Source organism: Mustela nivalis (assembly GCF_964662115.1).
Source record: "Mustela nivalis genome assembly, chromosome: 20".
NCBI lineage: Eukaryota > Metazoa > Chordata > Mammalia > Carnivora > Mustelidae > Mustela > Mustela nivalis.
Window position 1 is genome coordinate 8790996 of NC_139039.1, and position 23754 is coordinate 8814749.

General features: G+C 50.4%; 1 long non-coding RNA gene across 1 annotated transcript; it reads left to right on the plus strand.

The window, feature by feature from the left end:
* Positions 1–2163: 2163 nt before the first annotated feature.
* LOC309855110 lies at positions 2164–19165 on the plus strand. The gene is made up of 2 exons (XR_014306626.1): positions 2164–2320; positions 18867–19165. It is a non-coding gene; the product is annotated as an uncharacterized lncRNA (long non-coding RNA).
* The last annotated feature ends 4589 nt before the right edge of the window (positions 19166–23754 follow it).

The following is a 23754-nucleotide window of genomic DNA, read 5'->3' on the forward strand; positions in this document are numbered from 1 at the left end:
GCAGGCGCTCTTATCCTCATTTGACAGACAGGGAAGCCGAAGCTCAGGGGGGTCGTGAGCCCTGGAGAGGCTGAGCCGGGAGCTGAACCGGGTTCTGGTTCTGAGTCCCGCCCCTTAGGCTTTGGGGCCCTATGAGGCTATGCATGTGCCCACAGGTGTGTGTGTATGTGTGTGTGTGAGTGAGAGAAAGAGATAGAGACAGGGAGAGACAGGGGAGAGAAAGAGAAGGAAGGAGAGGATATTTGTTCAGCCTGATGCAGGGGCTCTTGGCGCTCCGGTAACACAGAGGAGGCAGTGTGACCTGGCCACACCGTGGGAAGTGCGAAGGGCTTAGCCGTGAGTCAGACCCGAGTCTGGTTTCTGGCTCTGCCTCTTATTAGCTGTGTGACTTATGTGTGCTGCTTGACCACGCTGAGTCTTGACTTCCTTCTTTGCAAAAGTTGAAGGGTATGGACGGCTAGTGTTGCCTCAGAGATTACACGTATTCACTTAGGTCCGTGGTGAAGGGCAGTGCCTAGCACATGGCAGTCCTAAAATAAATATTATTTATCTCCTTTCACTCTGGGCAGGCTGAGAGGTAGAAAGCGTTTGTCCTTTCCTTCGTTTTCCAGAATATTCTCTCTCCCCAGGCTCCCCATCCTGTCACATACCCTCCTGCAGCCTCAGTTTCATCTGCACCCAAGTACAGCAGATGTCATGCAGAACCCTCCCTTTGTTTTTTTTTTTTTTTAAAGATTTTATTTATTTATTTCACAGAGAGAGATCGAAAGTAGGCAGAGAGGCAGGCAGAGAGAGAGAGGAGGAAGCAGGCTCCCTGCCGAGCAGAGAGCCTGATGCGGGACTTGATCCCAGGACCCTGAGATCATGACCTGAGCTAAAGGCAGAGGCTTAACCCACTGAGCCACCCAGGCGCCCCCCTCCCTTCAGTTTTTACGTTGAAAAAAAGGAATAGAAGCAGCCCATGGTGCAAGACCTTAAAAAGAAGCAGGAGATCTTCTGGTGCCTCCCAGATGCCCCCACCTGTCTATTCTGCCTCGGTTAAGGCAGATTCTGGAAAGGCCTCTGCCTTGCCTGTCTTTGGACATGTGTCTGGAGGCTTTTCTCAGAACCTACACTCTCTACTTTGTCTCTGGGAACCACCCACTTGGCTCTGGGCCACATGGTGCCTGGCTGAGCTGCCCCCGGAGCTGTCAGCACGGGTGTGCGTGCTGGTATGCTGCCTGGGGGCTCCGGAGAGGAAAGGTGCGGGAGGCAGGCAGGACTGTGCCAGGCTGGTTAGCATTACCTACCAGCCTGGGAATGGCCCGTAAATCAAGGTGCACAGCTGAGGGTGCCCAGAGTGAGGGTGGGGGTGTGTGAGTGAGAAGGGATTGTGAGGCCGGGCTGTCATGTGGAAGGGAGCAGGCTCGGGGATCAGGCCAGTGGGTAGAAGCCCTAGACAGGCTGCTTTTAGCTCAGGCTGAAAACAAAACAAAACAAAAAATCGAGTTGAAATTGCTCAGTGCTGGGAGGGTCTGCGGTAAGGTGATGAGCTCCCTGTCTTTATGGTTATTCCGAAGGTTGATTTCACCCTTGGGTACCATGGTCATAAGGACCCTTGTCATTGGAAGGGAGATGGCTCCTTCCAGCCTTGAGATGCCTCAAGCCTGGGTCTAGGATCCTGGTCTGTGATTTTAAAAGTTCAGGCTATGGGCATTTGCTTTTGTTTGCTAATGTTCATGCTGCTCAAATCTCAGGCCAGGGTCCCTTCTAACAGCTTACAAACATCAGTGTCTTTCCTTCTCATGATAAACCTCCCAGGTTGGTACTCACATTTCTGTTTTGTGGACAGAAGCCCAAGGCACAGAGAAGGGACTTGCCCAAGAACTCCCAGCTAGTCTGTCTGACTCTGGAATCTGTTCTTCTACCCGCTCTGGCTACCACGGTTCTTTCTGGGGCGTTTCCAGAAGGTCTGGTTTCAGTAGCTTAGTCTGGGCATGGCTGGGGGGCACCTGGCAAAGGTCAACAGCAGGCAAGCAAAGCATTCTGGGATGAGTGGGTTTTGGGAGGGGATCCTTTGGGCACAGCAGATAACCCGAAGGACGTGGCTGGTGGCAGGTGTGATAACACCCAGGTAACAGAGGGAGGAGACAGACCTTCCAGAAAGGCGGGAGGCTCCCAGTGAATCTGAAAACCTGAATGTCCAGACAGGCAAGTGACTGCGGGGGTGTTTGTTATTCATCATGGAACTCCTCCAGGACCTGGCGAATAGAGGACATGGGATTTCACCAAGAAGGGGACTCCATCCCAGGGCAAGGTGAAGGCTTTGGCATTGAAAGTGGTAAGCCATGTTAGAAACATTCAGAAAGGGGCACCTGGGTGGCTCAGTGGATTAAGCCGCTGCCTTCGGCTCAGGTCATGATCTCAGGGTCCTGGGATCAAGCCCCGCATCGGGCTCTCTGCTCATCGGGGAGCCTGCTTCCTCCTCTCTCTCTCCGCCTGCCTCTCTGCCTACTTGTGATTTCTCTCTCTCTGTCAAATAAATAAATAAAATCTTAAAAAAAAAAAAAAGAAACATTCAGAAAGAAGGACGTGATGTGGAGACCCAGGTCTGAGCTGGGAGTAGCTTTCGCCGGCAAGGAGGGCTGGCTTCAGAACCCGAAGGCTGGGGCTTAATCCCTAGATTTGCTGCTTTTGCTCCTTGTGTGATCAGGACTACTTGGTGAATCTCTCTGACCCTCCGTATCTTATCTTGAAAGGTGGGTGATGATCACTTTCTAGCAGGATGCTTTGTGGGTGATCAAATCACATATTTGCTTACATGGAGATTTACAAACAAGAGGAGCTCCCCAGATGTCCTGTGTGTCTTTTAGTGGCTCTTGCCTTGGGTAGAGATGGATCTTAGGGTGCATCTGAGAGGGGTGTGGGAAGGAGGGGGGTTAGGGTGGGGGCTGGGGCAGGTCAGAGGCAGAAGGGCTCCAGAGGGAAGGGCTCAGAAGGTCCAGCCTTGGCATACCTCCTGCCCACCCTGGTGTCAGCCAACCCCACACTGGGTTCATCAAGTCAGCCAGTAGTTTTATGGGACCCTCAGGGTGCTGACCCCTGGATCAGGTAACTGGGGGCTGTGGAAGGGAGGCTACTAAGAAGCTACCCAGAATTCCAAGTTGAAACTCAAAGCCAGGTCCAGGGAACAGGTGGGATTTGCAAGCACCGGGAGGTCCCCAAGCTTACTCTCACGCTCCCTTCCCCTCCCGACCCCTTCTAGCACGTTCTTGCCTGTCTTTCTCTGAGGGCCTGTGGGCACCCTCTATCTCTTCATCGGCAGAATGAGCGGATTTGGGTAACAGGATGACTAAAGCTAATTACATACCTTCCCTGGTCTTAAAGATCAAACATTTTATTTTTCTGTAAATCTGGAAACTTGGGAGAATCACCTACAGGTTAGAGGTCGACAGTAAAGGCAGCTAGAGTAACAGAAAGGGTCACAAATTGAGAGTTATAATAGTGAAAGCAGTCACCTTTGATCCAGAGCGTTCTAGGATTAATGATGTCGCCCTGCGTGTTCCATTTACTGTTTACCACAATCCCATCCTGTAGATGAGGCTACTGAAGGCTTGAGCTCGCACTGCTGGTTGGTGACAAAACCAGAATCCTCACCAGGTAGTTCCAGCCCCAACTCAGGTTCAAAGAAATTGTGTGAAGGTGCTGCCCATTTCTAGGTCTCAGTCTCCCCATCTGTGAAGTGGGTACATTTTTCCCCTGGCAGTAAAATGTTATGATTTTATGACTTCTCTGTCCCTGGGGGCACAGGGGCTTCTCTTGGTGCTGGCTGGTAAATATCGGTCTTGGTCTCAGAGGGTTCGGAAGTCACCCCACTTCCCCCTCATTGTTAATGGAGACCACTGCTGTCAGAGTAAGCGCTGGGAGTAAGTCCCAGAGGGCAAGCCCTGGAGGGCGGCCTCTGGATCCTCTTCTTACCTTGTGGGGCAGCAAGAAGAGGTTCAGAACCACTCTGGATTATTAGGAGCAGTTGAGGCTGTCCTGTGTCCAGAGACGTCTTGCTTGGTGGGTGTTTAGTCCAGGCCCTTGTCTTCAGGACGATGGGCCAGATGACCTAATAAAGTCCCTAATAAAACTGCCTGGGCAGATCACCAGCCTCCTGCTTTAAAGTCTTATTGAAAAAAGAATGTCTATGCAGTCCCTGGGTAACACATTACAGAGTTTCACGACCCTCCTCGCCAGGAAGCTGTTCTTAATGTTTAACCTTAATCCCTCCTGCTGTAATTTAAGGCCCGTTCCTCTTGTTGAGTGCAAATGGAGAACAGCTGCTCACACTCATCGTCTGACATCAGCTATTTCTCAAGATGACCCTGTGAGACAGGCCAGGGTCATTACACCCAATTTGGTGCTCGGCAAATATGTATTTATTCCTGCGTGCTCGGGCTGCAGCCTGGTTTGTTGGGCATGGGGAGGGGCAGTGAGTCTCCCCGGGTGTCTCCCGATGCCTGGGTCACCCGCGGCCCCCTGGAAGGCCCCACCGACTTTGTCAACATTCCTCTAGGGTGCTCGGCGGCAGAGGCTGCTTCCTGGATGGGAATGGTTTTGTGGAGGGGGCTGACACTTGAAGTCTGAGAGGCATCCTGATGACACTCTCTGGCTCCTCCAGAGACTTGGACGTGGCTCTGTTGCAGGGAGCTCACTTTCACCGGCAAAGCTGAGGGTGTCCCTTGACGGTATATGGATTCCCTGTCCCACCGAGGGGCCAAGTCCAGGGCAAGGGGAAGGGCCAAGGGGTTTCTGAGACCACGCGCAGGTTGTCCTGGCCTCGTGTCCTTTCTGAAGGGAGGCTGGGGTGAAACACAATCCAGCTGCTCACCAACCCCATCATCACTAAGAACAACAGTATCGACAACAAGAACGGGAACAACAAAGCCCATAGGGCCTGCTGGGCCAAACTTGTCTTTCTCAGTTCAAATCTTATCTGGTTCGTTCTCTCTCCCTGGCCTATTTATGTCTGGAGGAGCACGGGTAACGCGTGTGGAAGGACAGGTGAGCAAGTGTGAGGGAATTTTGGAGGACCAGGCCAGCGCCTCCCGCTTCCTGGTTGAGACTTGGACAGGCTCTTCACAGCGTTGGCTATGGCTGTAGAGGCCCTGGACCCTACAGGGGCTACACCCTTCTCCCCAGAATGGGGGTCTCTGTTTGGTGACAGGACTTTGAGGCCCCACCTGTCCCTGGGCACCCCCTCCTGGGCTCTGCTTCTCTGGGAGGCTGCATTCCCATCGAGCTGGGCCTGATGTTTATCAGAGGCCTGGATCAAAGCTGCCCAGGTCATAAATCTTGCTCTGTGGCTGACAGGCCCCAGGGCAGCTGAAGAGGGTTGACAGCCTTTGGGCCTCAAAGGAAAAAATTTGCTTTACCCCACCCACCCCCATCTCTGCCAAGAAGCTGTCCTCTCAGGAGCCACTGCTGGGCCATTCCATTCCTGGGAGCTGCTTCTGGAAGCCAAGAAGAGCTTGTCTGTGGTGGGGGCGAGAGGGCAGAGCTGTGGAAAGGGAGCAAGGGGGAGGGGGACAGAAGCAGCCCCTGCGTGTCTGAGTGTGTGAGTGTGTGTGAGTGTCAGTGTGTATGTGTGTGAGGATGGCTGTGCGCTATCACCCGTGTGTGGTTCCTTCGTGAGGGGAAGTTCGGAGGTGGGGGAGACAGACTCAAGGCCAAAAGCGCCCTAAGAACTTTGGGACCCAAACCTCTCATGTTAAAGAAGAAGAAACTGAGGCTCAGAAGATCATATGAGGGGCTTGCTCAGCGCTCACGGAGGCAGTGTCTGTGGGTTTCCAGAGATTCCTCAGGGACTGTGTGACTAAGGAAATGCAAGGCTGGTGCAGAAGTTGAAGGATGCTGGAGGGTCTCAGGCAGAGCTGGATTGGAGTTGGGGGGCTGGGGTGCCGGCAAGGGTGTCCCAGCCTGGACAGACTTTCCTGGTGATGGCAGGCTCTAGGAGCTTCTTGTACTGATACGTGGGAAGCTCTGAAGTGCCTCGCTTTGCCTCTGGCCACAGAGAGACTTTGGCATTAATTATTTTAGCTCTTCAGGAAAGAGCAGAAGGACCACTTAGACAGACTGTCACCATTCCTTCTCCTCTCGAGAGCTTCCCGAGGAGTCAGAAGTGCTAGTGAAGGAAGGGGTCATAGAAATAACTTAGCTTAAGACTTCCATTTGTTCATGTGGAAAATGAGGAAGGAAAGGACCAAGAGTGGAAGGGGAAACCATGGGTGGAGGGCGGCCCTGGTCTGGTGTGCAGCTCCCAGGAACTCAAGCCCCAGCTGCTTCACAAAACAAACACACAGCAAGCGTTGGTGTAGGTGTCGATCAACTACATCTGCGCTTATGTAAAGCACATCAACATAAAGGGCACAATTTCAGGAAAATGTCCTGCAGATAAAAGTAGCTTTAAATCCCCTATAAAATGTTCAATGCCCAGGGCTTAACTCCTAGCAGCTCAGCAGATCCTCAAAGGTGGCAGCCCCACAGTGACAATCCAGGAGCTACACGTGGGAAGAGGATGTGGAGAAGCAAGAAGCATGAAGACTGGGATTTGGAGTCACGAAGACTTGGGGGCCGGGCCATGCTGGGCTGTTGTAACTGTTGACCTTGGCCAATTGAGCATCTTGTTTGTAGTTAATCTCATAGGGAGTTGGAAATGATGTCGGTTCCTACAGTGGTGTTGGGCTTATAGTACGTGCTCAGTAAATGTCCACCTTTATTTTTTAATTAAATGAATGAATGAATGAATGTTTATTAGAGAGGGACAGAGAGGGTGGGGGGGCGCAGAAGGAGAAGGAGAGAGGTTTTTTTTAGATGGGAGAAAATAAAATTTAATTATAAATGCACAGAGAATTAGTATAAACATGAGAGCTTCCAAAGACAGCCAGGCGAAATGTTATTCTGGACTGAGGAAAAGAAGGTAGGTGTCTGGGGCTTTAAAGGGAAGGAAGGAAATTCATAAGAAAAACTTCAGAAAGAATAAATGCTTAGCAAGCAAATGTTGGCTGGGGCCACACAAACAAACTTTGACCCAACAGGCCTTGCTAGCTTCGAGGGAGAGACAATCTTAAGCAGGCTCCATGCCCAGAATAGAGCTGGATGCAGGGCTCGATCTCATAACCCTGAGATCAGGACCTGAGCTGAAACCAAGAGTCACACGCTCCACAGACTGAGCCAACCAGGTGCCTGTAAATGTCCACATTTAGAGACACCTTGGGGTCTCAATCTAAGTCACATTGAAGCGGACTTCATTCTGGGATTTTCTCCCCTTGCATAAGATATGGACATGTGGGGTTTATTGAAATCTAGGGACAAGTCACCTGCGAGGTGAAGGGGACATGAGAAGGGTGGGTTCAATCAATTCAGAAGATTGATCTCAGTTTCAGATGTTGCCAGTGGATTGGTGGCTTTTAGGGTCTTTGTTCCAAACTGGGGGGCTCATCCCTATGTTGAGTTTTAGGGCTCTGTTATGTATTGGATTGTATCCCCCCCGCCTTCCCTGCCGAATTCATCTGTCCAAGTCCTAACCCCTAGTACCTCAGGAGACTGTATTTGGAGATAGTATCTTTAAAGAGGGAATTAACTGAAAATGCGGTCAGGAAGGTAGGCCCTAATCCAGTTTGATTTGTGTCCTTGTAAGAAGAGAAAAATTGGGCCCAGACAGGTCCCCAGGACAGATCATGTGAAGACGTGGGGAGAAGATGGCCATCTCTAAGCCAAACCCAGAGTCTCAGAGGAAACAGCCCTGCTGGCACTTTGCTCCTGGACTTCTAGGCTCCAGAACTGTGAGACATCTCAGTTGTTCAAGCCACTCCGCCTGTGGTAGCTGGTTCTGGCAGCCATGGCTGACTAACTCGGGTTTCGCCATCTTCCTCCTGAGACCCGGAGTGGCAGCAATGGCTGCCCTTCCAAGGCTCCCCGGTTCCTCTCTGGCAGAGGGGAAGGGCTTATGGACCAGTGCTTCTCCCACCTGTGTGTGTCTGAGACACCCTTCTAGGGGAACCTGTTAAAGATGCCGAGTCCATGCCCAGACCCCCTCCCCCCACAGAGAGTCTTATCTAGTTATGTCTGAGGAAGCCCTCGGGGGCCATTCCTCTCTCTGGTGACTCTGATGACAGGGTCCAGCCTGTGAGGGGCACTGCCTTAGCCCTCAGGCTCACCCAGGTCTTCCTTCTTGGGGGTTGGTCCTGCCAGGAAGCTGGTGGATGTCACTCCTCAGTTACCCAAAAGGCTAGATTGTAGGTGGTGCTGGAAGCTCCCGGATCTGCCTGGACGTGAGCCCTCTCCCTGTGCGCCTCCCCTGCCTCCTCTCCCTCACCAGCCTGCCAGTCCTGCTGGCAGCTGGAGGCCTGGCAGCCTGTCTGCCTTTCAGACCTGAGGTGGAGTGAGTGGAGACAGGCCTGGCCCCCAGGCGACGGTGGAGCAGGAGTGAGTGGGGTGCTTCATGGGCTCCCTATGGGGCTGGGCGTGGGGAAATTAGGAACTGCCCGGCTTCTTGCTCTGTCAGCTTCCAGCATGACATATGCACAAAGGTACCTTTTATAGGTGGGAAATTATAGGTGCTGCCACTTCAAAGGCCTTGGCAACCGGAGCTCCTCTTTGATAGATGACAGTATTATTAATGGTGATTTATTGCTGGGGCCATTTTGACAACAGAAATAACCAGTTTCCCCACCTTCTCGGCCCCCTCCCCCCACACCTTGTTGTTTTGTGTGTGTGTTGGGGTGGTGTGTGTGCCGTGGGGGTTACCTCCCTGCACAAGGAGGCTGGGGCATCTGTTTAACGCACACAGTGAGGTATCTGGCTTATTAACTTGTCATCATGTGTCATAAAGTTTAGTGAAATGCTGGCAGATTGTAATCCTAAACAGGGCAATTACCCTATTATTAAAGCGGCTTTCTTTCTTTCTCTCTCTTGAGTTTTCTTTCTCTCTTTCTCCCCCCCCGCCACCCCCCTTCCTGGTTGGGTTTGTTCTTAACCTCTGTCTTACTTGCTTGATTAGTCACGGGCAGGAGCCTCCTGCTTTGCAATTATCCCCGAGTAAACCTGGCCTTGGCTGGGCAGAGCTCACCGGAGAGCACGCCGCAGGAGAGGGAAGCACCTTGCCGTCGGATGCCACCAGCTAGCCCAGGTCATGGGAATGTGAGCTGAGCCAGCCCCAGGCAGCAAGAAGCAGGAGGTGGTGGGTTGGTTTCTGGCTCCCCAGCCCTGGGTGGCTTGAGGGAAGGGGAGACAGAACTTGCCAGGGCACCGGAGTTCCTCTGTCTTGACAGCTTCCCTGGGTCTCTCTCCAGAATTTATTGCCCTTTGCCTTTTATGAGCTCCCTTTCGGATCTGGAACTAGAGGTGGAGCACAGAAAAGGCAGGAAGCAGTGGGATGGCGGTGGAATGGGAGGCGGGCTGCGTGGAAGGAGAGGAATCACGTGGTCTGAGTCCTGGCTGCCCCTTCCATGCCAGAGACTGGGTTTCTCAATCTATAAAATGGGGTGATGAATCTTGCCCTGTGCACCTCACGCAGTTCTAGAGAGAATCAAACTAGACAGCGGGCAGGAAAGAAGACGGTTGGTGGTAAATCGCTCTGCAGATCTGAGGGGTAATCATTACTTCATTTGCACCATGGCGGGGTCTCATTTCCTGGCTGATGGAGCCTCAACTCCTGTTATTCTAAAGGGTTGTAAGTACATCAAGATTCAGTCTCCTAGTTCTCATTGTGTTTCTCAAGGTCACGATGACCTTGGTTTCTGGCTGTACCTGGAAGGCATTGTTTGACTTGTGGTTTGGACAATGGGAATTTTTAGACCTGATCAAGACAAATAGTTGTTATATGTCCCCAGCTGCGTTAAGGATGTGAATGGAGTAGGCTGGAGGCAAAACTGAAATAATCGAATAGCAGTTTGCCAAACCTTGACAGGACTTTAGAGATAGGCCTGTTCAATTAACCCATTTTATAGATTTGTAAATTGAGGCTTTGAGAGGTAGATCAATATTCCTAAAGTCACCGGGTGAACTATAGGCAGAGCTGGGACTAGAATTCTTAGTTCTGACTCTGGTCCAGTGTTTTCTCCACTGGGAGAAGCACCTCAAAGCTTTGAGTCTGGCTGCTCTTTCTCTTCCTTTGTAAGGAGACCTCCACCTCCCTTTGGTGCTCCCCTCATCAGGAAAGGATCTGCTAGCAGTCATTTACACGCTAGTGTGAATTGGAGCCAATATTTAGTTCTCTTGGATGTATTTGCTTTTGTAGCCTCATCCCTGGTCATATAGAGCTGGGCTTTTCATCTGTCAATGAAGAGAAGAGAGGCAATGGCTTTTTGAGGCAAGGACTCATGATTCTAATCCCTTGCAATCACACCAGTTGCCTACTCTGTAGGGCAGCAAGGGCCGGGCCCTGCTTCCTGAATTGCACTGCTCTGGACCAAGATCTCTGTGTTCATATTTCAGAGCGTGTTTTTCAGGACCTGTCAGGGAGGAAGGTTGCAGAAATGAATGGGGTCAGGCAGGTTTAAAAATGGAAAACCAGCAGACACAGTTAAAAATGGGAAGAAGCCAGACAGGGTGAAGTTAGTCCCTATACACAACACCTGCCCCTTCCGTTTGTTTCCTGCCTTCTTTTCCAGGCAGGCAGCCTGGGGTTAAGAACTCAACATTCCGAGTTTCTGGTACAGGGAGAGTTTGTGTGCCCAGTTGTGTGGGAAAGAGTCCCCACCGAACCCCGCAAAGCTCAAGTTTAGAATCAGCGCCACAGGAAAGGGAGAGGGAGAAACTTACTCTGTGGCAAATATGCTGGGCCTCCCTGCTTTTGCCCACGAGGTGAACAACAGTGCTCTCTCTGGAGGTCACCTTGAACCTCTGGTAGAGTGTGATGCGATTTAACGCTGGTTAATAATGGATGGAACCTTCGCTGCTCGGGCAAAGGGGGCAGAGGGGATCTGGAGATGAGCCCAGGTGCAGAGCTCCAGGAGAGAGAATGAGAGCGAGGGAAAGCGGAGACAAGGAGGGGCCTGAGGGGAACTAGGATGACTCTGATTTTAGGCACGTAGATGGCAGTGAGACCAATCAGCCACATGTAAATGTCCCACTGGCCTTAGAGAAGGGTCCTGGAGCTTAGGGATGGGGCCAAGACGGACACGCAGGGCCACAACCTGGTGGACACAGGTGGAACCTGAAGCCATGTGAAGAGAGCTTGTCTCTGTGGGGAGGACAGGGGCAGCCCCCAGTGGGGCAGGTACCCTGGAGCTGGGATGGGGAGTGGCATTGCTCTCTTCACTCACTTCCTCACTCAGCGGTCATGGGAGAGCTTCCTGAGGCTGACCAGCTGACCCCTAGGTCCTGGAGCACTGAGAGGAGTGGAGGATGAGGAAGGACCATGGTGGAGATAGATCTCTTCCCCTCCCCGAGTCCATGTTGGGACCCCTGGCTTGGCTGGCTTTGACCTGCCACAGACTCACTGGCTCCCATTGCCGGGGGTGGGAGTGGGGCTTTGCCAGGGTAAGACCTGTCTTTGCTCTCTGAATTCAGAGGAAGGAGAAGACCTGTGGTCCCCCTGCCTTTCCTGGCAATTTCAGATGGCCTGAGCTAATCTATGTCATTAACCGATGGTGCGATCCTGGACGGTTCACCTCATCTCATGGAAATCAGGTGAAGAATAGGGGTATCACACTTGACCTTCTGACCTCATTGGATTGCTGGGGCATCAGGGCTAACCAGATAATGGATGGCAGGTGTTTTGTAAACTTTAGGGATACAGGAGCAGGTTAGTTCCCATGCTGATGACTCGTACTCTGTTACCAGGCCCACTTTCTGAGTTCTTGTAGAAGCTCTCTTAGACCCTCCTCTAAGGAAGCTCCAGGGGCAAATGCTCCTGAACCTTGCCTGGAAGGACCGGATTCCCAGGTTACAGGGTAGGGTGGGCTCCTTCTTCCAAGGATCAAGGGGGTGAAGGGACATCCCTTGCTTTTGGAGGGTCTTCCGAAAGCTACACCACCCTCCCCTCCACTGGAGGAGGCTGCAAAGCACCCCCAGGGTCAGCCCCACCTAGCAGGGCCTCAAGGATGTCCCACATGAAAGGCAGCTCTCTGGCTCTGCTGGCTCGAGTTCTGACGGTTCCAGAGCCTGGAGTTAAGTAAGATGGGCAGGGTGAGAGCTTTCCTCCTCTTGCAGGTGACTGCCGTTTCTGAGGTGCTCTGTAATTGTTCAATAAAACTCCTCCCTGCCCATGACAGATTTATGGGTGAAATCCTTCTTCTTCTTTTTTTTTAACTTTATTTTATTTTTTCAGTGTTCCAAGAATTATTATTTAAGCATCACACCAAGTGCTCCATGCAATATGTGCCCTCCTTAATACCCACCACCAGGCTCACCCAACCCCCACATCTCTCCCCTCCAAAACCCTCAGCTTATTTCTCAGTGTCCACAGTCTCTCATGGTTCATCTATCCCGCCTATTTCCCCCAACCCCCTTCTCCGCTCCTTCTCCCAATGTCCTCCGTATTATTCCTTATGCTCCACAAATAAGAGAAACCATATGATAATCCACTCTCTCTGCTTGACTTATTTCACTCAGCATAATCTCTTCCAGTTACACCCATGTTGATACCAAAGTTGGGTATTCATCTTTTCTGATGGAGGCATAATATTCCATTGTATATATGGACCACATCTTCTTTATCCATTCATCCGTTGAAGGGCATCTTGGCTCTTTCCACAGTTTGACGACGGTGGCCACTGCTGCTATGAACATTGGGGTTCTTTTCACTACATCTGTATCTTTGGGGCAAATACCCAGTAGTGCAACTTCAGGGTCATAGGGTAGCTCTATTTTTAATTTCTTAAGGAATCTACACACTGTTTTCCAAAGTAGCTGTACCAACTTGCATTCCCACCAATGGTGTAAGAGGGTTCCCCTTTCTCCACATCCTCTCCAACACTTGTTGTTTATTGTCTTGTTGATTCTGGTCATTCTAAGTGGTGTAAGGTGGTATCTCAATGTGGTTTTGATTTGAATCTCCCTGATGGCTAATAATGATGAACATTTTTTCATGTGTCTGTTAGGCGTTTGTATGTCTTCTTTGAAGAAGTGTCTGTTCATGTCTTCTGCCCATTTTTTGACATGATTATCTGTTTTTTGAGTGTTGAATTTGAGGAGTTCTTTATAGATCTTGGATATCATATGGCTGAAATCCTTGATCTGAACTAAGCATACTTCATCTGAGTGAAAGTGGGTGTGTGTGGGATGGGGGTGGGGGACAAGAGGCCATCTGGAGAAAGTTTCCAGAGATGCTCAGTCAACTCCTACCTGCTCCTTTCCCAGAAGTACTGTCTGAAAGCTCCTTCTAGATCTGCCAGAACTTACATATGGTGGATCTTCTCCTGAACCTGGAGCTGTGTAAACGCCTCATGTAGCATCTGTGTGTGAGGAGGGTAGTGATGAGGAAGATTGTGGCCTGGACAAGTTGAATTTAGTTCAATTCAGCAACTATTTAGTCAGTGCCTGTTCTTGTTGGGGGTTAGGAAAGCTATTATTATTTACGGGGTGGGGAACAGGGAAAGACCCGGAGAAGGTAAAAAGAGATGATATAGGACCAGTTCTTTAGAAGCTTGGGGGGTCGGGACACAGCCACACTGGCTGGGTGGGAGTGGGGCAGGGGTGGGGAGTGTGGGGCTGCAGGAGTCGGGCACCTGCAGGATCCTTGCTCTGCCACTTTCTGTTCAGGGGATCCTGACTCGGTTTCTTGTCATTTGGGCTCCTCACTTTCCTTGCCTGTGAAATGGAGACCCTGGTGTTGTCCAGATGGGAAGGTGAAATGATTTGGTTTGTGAGGTTGGCACCACATTGGGTCAATCAGTAACTCAGTAGGATAAGATCACCCACCTGGCAAAGAAGATTGGGAGCTGATACCAGCAGGTGGGGCCAGGCTGGAGGGGACCAAGAGCCGAATGACTGTCAACTCTGGGCTCCATGACTGCTGGTTATACTATTCTACAATTCTTAAAAATTTTAAATTAGTTTGATAGGCATTAATTCCTATACATATGGATTAATTCCTTTTCCTATATATAACATATTAATTTATTTAATCCTCAAAACAACAGCTTTTAAGGTAGGTACCATTATTATCCCCACTTCTCAGAACATCTAACATATGACTAAACACCTTTACTAAACACTCCTCCCAATCCCAATGGATAAGAAAAGACCCCTAGACAACAGTGATAATTGGGGTGGGCCATGGTGATTTGGGGAGACCTCACTAAGAATGGGCTGGGAAGGATGGGGAAGGATGATGAAGAATATGGCTTGTACTGTCTCACATCTACAGAATACTATGCAAAGAGTCTCACATACCTCACTCCATCCCCTTACTACAGCGGCATGAGGTAGGTAATCTTACCTTCATTTTCATAGAAGAAAATGAAGCAGAAATATTAAGGGCTAAGCAAGCAAATCTCACAAGTCCCAGGCTGGCACTTTACCATGTCAGTGCTCCTGACTGACCTTTTGCCTCGCACTTTTGTCATTACAAAATGGTGGGGTGGGGGACAAGCATGAGTAACTGTGCTTGAGAGAGAACAAGGAGGCAGCGTGGAAACCAGACTGCTGAGCAGAAGTTCATGGGCAGGGAGAGTAGGAGAGAGGCTGAGACAGGATGGGTGGACCCCATAGGGCTTATCTTTAGCTTTAGCTTTCTTGAAAGAGAAGGCCAAGGCCAAAGTAGGGATGCTCTGGTATCTTGTCCTTGGGGCAGGGGTTGGTCTCCAAATCAAGGCCCAATAGGGACCCTAGCAGATGTGGGAGTAGAACTTCCATACATTCTTCTCAGATGGGCCTCGAAAGATTTTGGACTTCTTTTGGGGGACAGAGAAGTGGTCCTCCTTTGTAAAGGGTACAGATGAAGGGACACACTGGGTTAGCATTGACCAGCAGCCTAGTTAGATCTGGCAAACCAACCCCAGGGACAAATAGGTGGCCCAAAATGCAGGTATAGCGATTTCACAGCAAAGTCTTCATTTTTGTAGATATTTATTAAAATCTGCCACATGTCCCTCCTTTCTTTGAAAGAAAAAGAAACATTTATTAAGACTTGGTGATACAACAGTGAGCAATTCAGATCACACTTGAATGCATCTTATCAAAAGGGATGTAATGAAGACTGTTGGTGGGAATGCAAGCTGGTGCAGCCACTCTGGAAAATGGTATGGAGGCTCCTCAAAAAGTTAAAAATAGAGCTACCCTGCAATCCAGCAATTGCTCTACTGGGTATTTATCCAAAGAATACAAACAGTGATTCAAAGGGGCACCTGCACCCCAATGTTTATACCAACAATAGCCACAATAACCAAACTATGGAAAGAGCCCAGATGTCCAACAGCAGATGAATGGATAAAGAAGATGTAGTACACACACACACACACACACACACACACACACACACACACCATGGAATACTACTCAGCCATCAAAAAGAATGAAATCTTGCCATTTGCAACAACATAGATAGAACTAGAGGGCATTATGCTAAGTGAAATAAGTCATCCAGAGAAAGACAAATACCATACAATTTCACTCATATGTGGAATTTAAGAAACAAAACAAATGAACATAGGGGAAGGGAAAGAAAAATAAAATAAGGTGAAAATAGGGAGGAAAACCGTAAGAATGTCTTAACTCTAGGAGACACACTGAGGGTTGCTGGAGGGGAGGTGGGTGAGGGATGGGGTCACTGGGTGATGGACATTTAGGAGGACACTTGATGGAATGAGCACTGGGTGTTACATGCAACTGATGAATCACCAAATTCTAACCTTGAAGCTAATAATATACTACACATTAACTAAATTGAATTTAAATAAAAATTTTTTTAAAAAGTGCTGTGATGAGGAATGGATAGTGGTGTTTGTGCACACTGGCAGAGCCACAGAATCTAGGGTAGGGGGTCAACAAAGGCTGCTCAGAGGAAGCCATATTTAAACTGAGACCCGGCAGAGGGAATGAGAAGGTGTTGGTCAGGCGAGGTAGATGAAAGAATCATCTAAACAGATAGAACCTAGGGTGAGAAGGATCACATTTCAGCAACTGGAAGAAGGCTATCATGGCTGATGATAGAGGTCAAGTGGGAGGGGCACAGTGCCTGGTAGGTACAGGGTAGTTGCTCAGTAATTGTCTGCTGGATGGATTAATGAGATGTGGCTGGAGAAGTAGGTTTCAACTGTGCAAGGCCTTGAAGGCCATGGTAAGATTTTCTATTTTGCCTGAAGGGCAACATGAGAAGCCAGTTTATACCCCTGTAGGAGTTCCTCCATCTGTGTTTGGTGGTTCCATTGTGGCAATCGTGGGGCCAGACATTTGGGTTCTCTGGCTTGGAGTCTGGCCAGTTGTGCACGCAAGGACCTTGGATAAAGCCAAGATGTGCCAGTTAAGCATGTTGGCAAGAGAGGGTGAAGTGACGGCCACGGGATCGGGGTTGGAAAGAGAACATGAAGACAGAAGGGGCTCACAGGAGAAAATAGAGTCAATGTGATTATGGACTGATGAGTTTGTTGGGGTCAAAGATCCAGAGGCTTTGGGAGGGGTCACTGAGAAGGTGGTCAGGAGAACAGGCTGTGAATTTATGACATCAGGGATGTTGCCTTGGAAAGGAATGGCCGAAGAGGAGTGGGTGTAAAGGTCACCACCACAGAGTCAAAGAACTAAAGGGCGGGTTGGAGATTGGGTCATCCAAAGAAGAGATGGATGTCACTGTGGATGATGGCGGCATTTTGGGTGGAGAGACACTGGAACTGGGGCCCAAGACTTCATGGGATGGAGCACAGGATGTGAATGCCTAAAGGACAGTGGTTGACAAGGACAAGGAGGGGACCATGACACAGGGGCTAGTCATGGTGGGAGATGCCGAGATGCCCAAGGTCCAGTGCTTATGCCCAGGGGGGAACACCATGTACTGAGGGGCAGCCCCTCCCGTGGCCGTCACTTCACCCTCTCTTCTGGGGTCTCCTGAAGAGTCACTGCAGGTACCAGGCAGCCAAGTGGTTCACAGGTTAAACAGCACCTCAACACTCATCATGCAACGGCAGCTGCCACTCAGTGGAGGCCTGCTCGGTGTCTGTAATGCCTGGCACCGTCTTTCAGTATCCATGAAGGTAAGGGATGGGGGTCTGGGAGTCCTGCTGATCTGGGTTTGAATTCACGCTGTCATTGACAGGTTGTGTGACCTTGGGCAAGTCTTTTCTCCCCTCATCTGTAAAATGGGCAAACACACTCTCACCAGCGTTGTGGGGAGGATTCAGTGAGCTTATTGCTGTCAAGCCCTGGACCTAGACACATGTGCCTAGGTGCTAACAGTTGTTCATATTATATAACTGAAGAATCTGAAGTTTAGAGAGGTTAAGTGATTTGCCCAAGGTCACACATTGAAGAAGTGGCAACTCAATTCAAAGCCAAACTCTGAAAAATGCCTTGAGGATGAAAATGCCCTGTCATCACGTTCCCCTGGAGGGAGAACCTGTGTTTGCTCCCCAGGGATCTGTGTCCCCCCTCATCACCCAGCTCACGCAGGCAGCATTTACTTTGACACAGAGGCTCTGGCCTGGGAATCACACTACCTCTCACACAGTCTCCAGGGAAACCGAAGCTTAGGGGAGGTCACTGGCTTGTCCTAGGTCCCCTGCTAGTGAGTGCTGGTACTGGAGCCTGGGTCTGGGTGATGGTCACTCTACTGCTTTTTCTGTGCTACCTTACCTGGCTTCAGAGGGAACGGGGTGGGATATGGCTCCTGGAATGCTCCAGGGTGCCTCTGAAAGCAAGCACAGGGCACTCCTTTACTCAGGGCTTCTGACTGCTTATTAGTTTTATCTTCCCAGGGTTTAGAGTGGAGCCCCTTAGAGGAGTGGGAAGGGCACACTGGGCCCCCAAAGCCATGGGCTCTGGTGTCAGCTCTGTTCTGTGTGAGTTGTGTGGTCCCTCGCAGGACACGTATCTTGATTTCCAGATCTGTAAAATGGGAACCATAATTGCCTTGAGTATCTCATAGGATCACAGTGAGACTCAAATTAGATGATGTAAGGAAACAAGCTTTGAAGATGAAAGCACCCAGTCATCAGGTTCTCAGAAAGATGTACCACGTTTACCTGGAGTGTGAGAATCGGGGTTTGACCCCTGGGGTCTGTCTCTCTTCTCACCATTCCCTGCGCCCAGCTCATGTCAGCAGCCATGGTAGCTGAGGCCCCTCCTCAGTGCCCTACTGGGCACCACCTGCCCCTCCAACCCCTTGATCCCCGGCTCTGAAGGTGTGTGTTGAGGGCTCAGCCAGGTGAGGGGGGGACAAAAACTCTGATTCACTGGGCGAGTGGTGAGCTGTCTTTCTCCCTGTGCCCCTTGGCACAGAGAAGGCTTCTGCTGAAGTATGAGAGGAGCCCACATGCTCACTGGGGAGACTAATGGGCTGCTGAACATGGAGAAGAGATTGGCTCTCTCAGGATCACCGTTGGGATCTGCTAGGCCTCTGATCTCACCCTGCCTTTTTCTGCCCCAGGCCTCGTGAGCTGAGGGACACAGCTTTGTCAGGCTCTACAGAGAAACAGAGCCTTTGCCCTGGACCTGGGGGAGCAACGGGAAGTTTTTGCTGGGTCCTTGGGGCCGGGAGCACACGGACTTTCCTGTCCCCCATATAGCTACTCTGTTGTCTTCAGAAGGGTCTGGCCCAGGTTCTCTGCAAGTGGACAGGCATCTCGACCTGTTCAGTGAGTGTGGTATTACTTTCTTTTCTGTTTAGGTTTGTCTTTTCTGGTACCTGCTGTTGGGGCTTTTCTGAAAGCCCCTGCTCTTTCTCTGTCTTCTGTTGTTTAATCCAGGACGAGGAATTGGACACCGAGGACAGCCATGGGAATGGAAGGCAACAGATGGAAGAAGGAAGCTGGACTCATCTGAGCGCCTACTCTGTGCCACTTTCAGGCAAAATGTCAGCAGTTCCAGCAAAATCATCAGGAAGAAACATGGTCTTGAATCTGAAAACTTTCAAGCCGGAAGGGAAGCTAGAAACCACGTGGTCTAGTCTTCTCTTACTCAACTTGCCCAGAGTCCCCGAGCTTTGGAATAGTTTTTCTTTCTAGGAAAGCCATTGTCCTATAATAAATCTCCTTTATAGACTAAATTGTTTTATGATACACCTGCCTCACTTGGGATGACTGTCTCCATGGACTCGTGGGCCATCAGAGGCTCTGGGCCAGCTTCGTCATTTCACACCAGCCTGTGGGTGACCTGGCTCAGCCCCCATCTTCCCAGCTCCCTCGTGTTGCATGTCCTGTCCCCAGTCCCGAGGACCTGTCGTTGTACTTTTTCTCCCCAGCTGCCTCTTGGGACCTTATCCCTCTCAGCACTCATGGGATTACTAGTATAAGTGGGCATCCAATCCCTGCTGGTGCCAACAGAAGAGGTTTGGGGAAACTTTCCCAGTCAAGGGGGACTCTACCTGGTATTATGGGATGAACTGTGTCCCCCATAAATTCACAGGTTGAAATCCTAACTTTTGGTACCACAGAACATGACTATTTGGAGATAGGATCTTTAATGAGGTCATTAAAATGGGGTCAGTTGAGGGGAGGCTCCAATCCTGTATGACTGGTATCCTTAGAAGAAGAGGAAATTCAATCACAGATGGATGCACAGAGAACATGTGAAGACAAGGGGAGAAGATGCCATCTACAAGCCAAGGACAGAGGCCTCCGAAGAAACGGCCTCTTTGATCCTGAAGTCATGGCCTCCGACCCATGAGGCAGTACCTTCCCCTTGTATCAGCCACCCTGCCTGTGGTGCGTTGTCATGGTCGCCCCGACCAACAGATACAGCCGGGGTTTTCTGCGGTCACGTGGCTCAGGAGTGACTACAGGCAGGAAGTTCCGAGGTCAGGTAGGGGCTGTGAAGCTCCTGAGAGAGAACGTTTTGGGCAACAGGAGGTCTAATATGGCTCCTCCAGGCCCCGCCACAAGAGCCTGGGCCATCCAGTATGCCAAAGGGATCTGGTATGAGTTAGGCAGACGTAGTGCCAGGAATCCTGGGCTCTATAGATGCCCGGTCCTTCCCGTTGTGGGATCTCATGCAGACTCTTTCTGTTTTCTGGGTCTCGGTTTCCTCATCTGTGGCATAGAGAGGCTATGCTGACTTACCTCACAGGCTGTGGGGCAGATGATATGAGACAATGTGCAGTGCTTTGCCCGGGTTAGTGGTGGTGATGAAGGGGATGGCGCTTTCTCTTCCCTCTGAGGATGTTGCTGCCCATCCCTGGTGTCCCATTGCTGGGGAGGAACAAACCAAGGCTTTCCTGGAAATGGGGGGAATGTTGGTGGGATCTGGGAGAGAGCCTGTGGAGAGGTGAGGTGCCTCCTGCGGGACCATCTCTCCTAAGTGAGGAGAAATCTCTAACCCTGGGGCATCACAGGGGGACAGCAAAGCATTCGTGCAACTGTGTCCATTTCGCTGAGTCTTAATTTGTCTAAGTTATACATGCAATAATGCATTAATGCATTTTGTGGAAAAATTAGAAAATGATCTTATTTTCTGCCATCTCTACCATTGTCAACACCCTATGTACATATCCTTCCAGCTTCTTTGTGTGTTTGTTTCTCTATGGAAATCAAGTCCTGTTGTGCACAATATTTCTGAACCGATTTTAAAAATCAACAACACGTCACAGACATTTTTTGCATTGACCCAGATTCCTCTCTGCCATCATTTTTGGTTAGGAGTCTTCTGGCAGGCAGTTGGCAGGACCCCTCAATGTGTTGGAGGGGAGGACCTCCCTGGGTTTGTTCTCAGGCCTGCGGACCCCTGTGCCTCTGTGGAGGCGGGTGAGGTTTGGAACACACGGAATTGGAGACCCCGGCAGGGCAGGAGCCCAGTGGCAGGCCTGGCTCTCACAAGCCATCAACGCAGAAGGAAAGGACCTCAGGCCAACAGCTTCCCATTTCTAGGGCCTCCATAAAGGATTGATGGTATGGTGTAAGTGAAAGAGCTTTGTAAACTGGCAGCGACTATTAATACAAACTCATGGATGAACAAAGGATATCTTGTTGCCTTTGCGGGAGAAAATCCAATGTCTTGAGAGCCATAAAATACCATAAACGGATGAGGCCGGCCTGTGGGAGGGAAGAGAGCTGGAGAAAGAGAAAGAGAAGTCGTATTTTAGTTTTGAGAAATGATTTGGACTTTGAGAACTGACTTCTTCGTAAATGAGGAGGTGGGGAAGCTTGATTTGGAAGCAGAGAAAAAAATGATCCATTTCAAGAAAGCCAGAAGCAAGGGTTCCCAACAAGCACTTAATAGTGATTATGATGATGAGGGCTGACATACAGAGCATATATTATGTGTCAGACGCTGCTAGGATCCTCTGAACATCCCCAGGAAGTAAATACTGTCATTATTCCCATTTTATAGATGAGGACACCGAGGCACAGAGAGATTAGGTAACTTGTCCCAGGTCACACAGCCAGTGAGCAGCGGAGCCAGCCTCTGAGCCCCAGGACATGTGTTTCCCTAGACTGAACACACCTGGGACCAGGTAGGCTGGGCTGCAGAGCAAGAGTACTCTGGCCAGATGGGATCGAAGACACGAGTATTAAATTGATGTGTCATTGTCTACTTGGAGACAACTTGCTGTGAGTAGCTTCGTGGATCCTCAGGGAGACCAACTGGAAGGCATTTTGGTCTGTGACAGCTTGGGAAGTGGAAGGTCAGGGAGTAAGGGAGGTGCCTGCCTTCATTATTTCTCTGGGGCCCTGGGGAGGTGACCAGTGGGAGGGAGTGGTCCTCTGGGCTGCTGAGCCATGACATTCTTGACCATCAGCCTCCCCTATGAGGAACTAAGGCTGGTGAGAACTTCCGTATGGTTTAAGGTGGGCTCTGGGGTCAAGTTTGGGGCCCTGCTGTGGGTGCACCTTTGGCTGCTGTCTCTGTGGTCATCCAGGAGTGCCTACACTGTCTCCCTCTCAAGCATGAGCTGGTGACACAGCCACAGGAGGTGTCAGTGGAAGGGATGCCGAGTCACCTCTCTGTGGGGGTGTTGGAAGACCCATGGGAGTTTCCCTGAGGCCTTGGAGAAGTTTGGAGAAAATTCCGCATTCCTTCCCTTGCGTTATCAACAGAGAATGGAGCAGCCATTGTGGGGGGCCTGGCCATTCTGTGGCTGCTGCTCTCAGAAGCCACGCCGAGAGGCCGGCAAACGAAGGGTGCGTTCCCACCCGTGGCGGAATGGTGGGGCTGCTCCGAGTGTGTGCCTATCAGAATCAGCAGGGCCTGCGAGGCAAAAGCAGGGGCTTCTGAACACCTGAGTGTGCTCCTGCCACGGGACTGATGCCCCGGGAGTCATGGTGTCGAGGAGGCTGTGCTGCAGGGAAAGCAGCAGCAGGACAGAAGGTGCTGGAAGCTGGAGCGGGGAGGTCCCGGCATTGAGAATCCAGCAGAGTGCCTGAGTGGTTGTGAGGAGTGGATCTGCTGATCTCGTCCGCAGTGGGTCCTGTGATGTGACGGGTGAGGGGGACCAAGGTCACCACCACACACTGGTGCTGTGTGGGAGGGGGCAGGGAAGCAGACAGACTGTCATCGTGAGCACCCAGTGACTGCTGGAGCCGGGGTGCTGGGTGCACGCAGAGGATGTCAGGTGGGCTCTGCATGGAAGAATCCTCACAGACAGGGAATCCCTGTGCACAGAGCTCTACCCCTTCCCACTAGGATCCCTTTGCAGGGAACTGTCCCTTTCCTGTATGATGTAGGACCTTTTTTAAAAAACCAACAATGTATCACGAAGGCCTGTGCATGTTGATCAAATTCATCTCATCTCCATGTTTAAGCTGGCTCCATTCTGAGGGGCAGTTCTCAAGACCCTTAAATGTGTGAGAAGGGAAAAAGCTTCCCTGGGGAATGATTTCTTGTCTCTCTGTGTGCATGTGTGTGCATACACATGTGCGCACACACGCGCGCACACACACACTTCCAAAACTTACGTACTTTATGTCTCCACATATATTGTTTAAAAGGGCACCTTTTAGTTTGTTGGGGCATCTGGGTGGCTCCGTTGTTAAGCGTTTGCCTTCGGCTCAGGTCATGATCCCAGGGCCTTGGGATCGAGCCCCGCATGGGGTTCCCTGCTCAGTGGAGAGCCTGCTTCTGCCTGCTTGTGTTCCCTCTCTTGCTGTCTCTCTCTCTCTGTCAAATACATAACTTAAAAAAACTTAGAAAAAAAAATTAAAAGGATTTAGTTTAGAAATTTTCAAACATACACAGAATTAGACAGAAAAACAGAGTGGATCCTTCTGTAGTACTTATCTCTCAGCATCTGCAATTACCAACATTCTGCTAATTTCGCTTCCTCCTTCTCCTGGGGGTATTACAAAAACGAGTCATGATTCCCTGCTTTTCAACAGTGCTTTAGAAAAGCATCACCTCACCCCATCCTTAGAGCGGTCCTGTTATTACACAGCCTTACAGCAGAGTGGGCATTATTCATTTCACAAAGAGAAAACCAAGGCTCAGACAAGTTGAGGAAGTTTTCCAAGGTGACACAGCTAGTGAGTAGCAGAGCCAGGCAACACAGACCTTCTGATGCCTGTTCAGGTTCCCTCTTACTGGATCATTCCAGCTGCATTTTAGGATGCAGGCAAGCTACCACCAGGGTAGCTCAGTTGGTGGAAGTGGTTGGGGGTGCATGGGGGGTGGTGGTGGGGAAATCCCTGGACTCTTACTTTACAA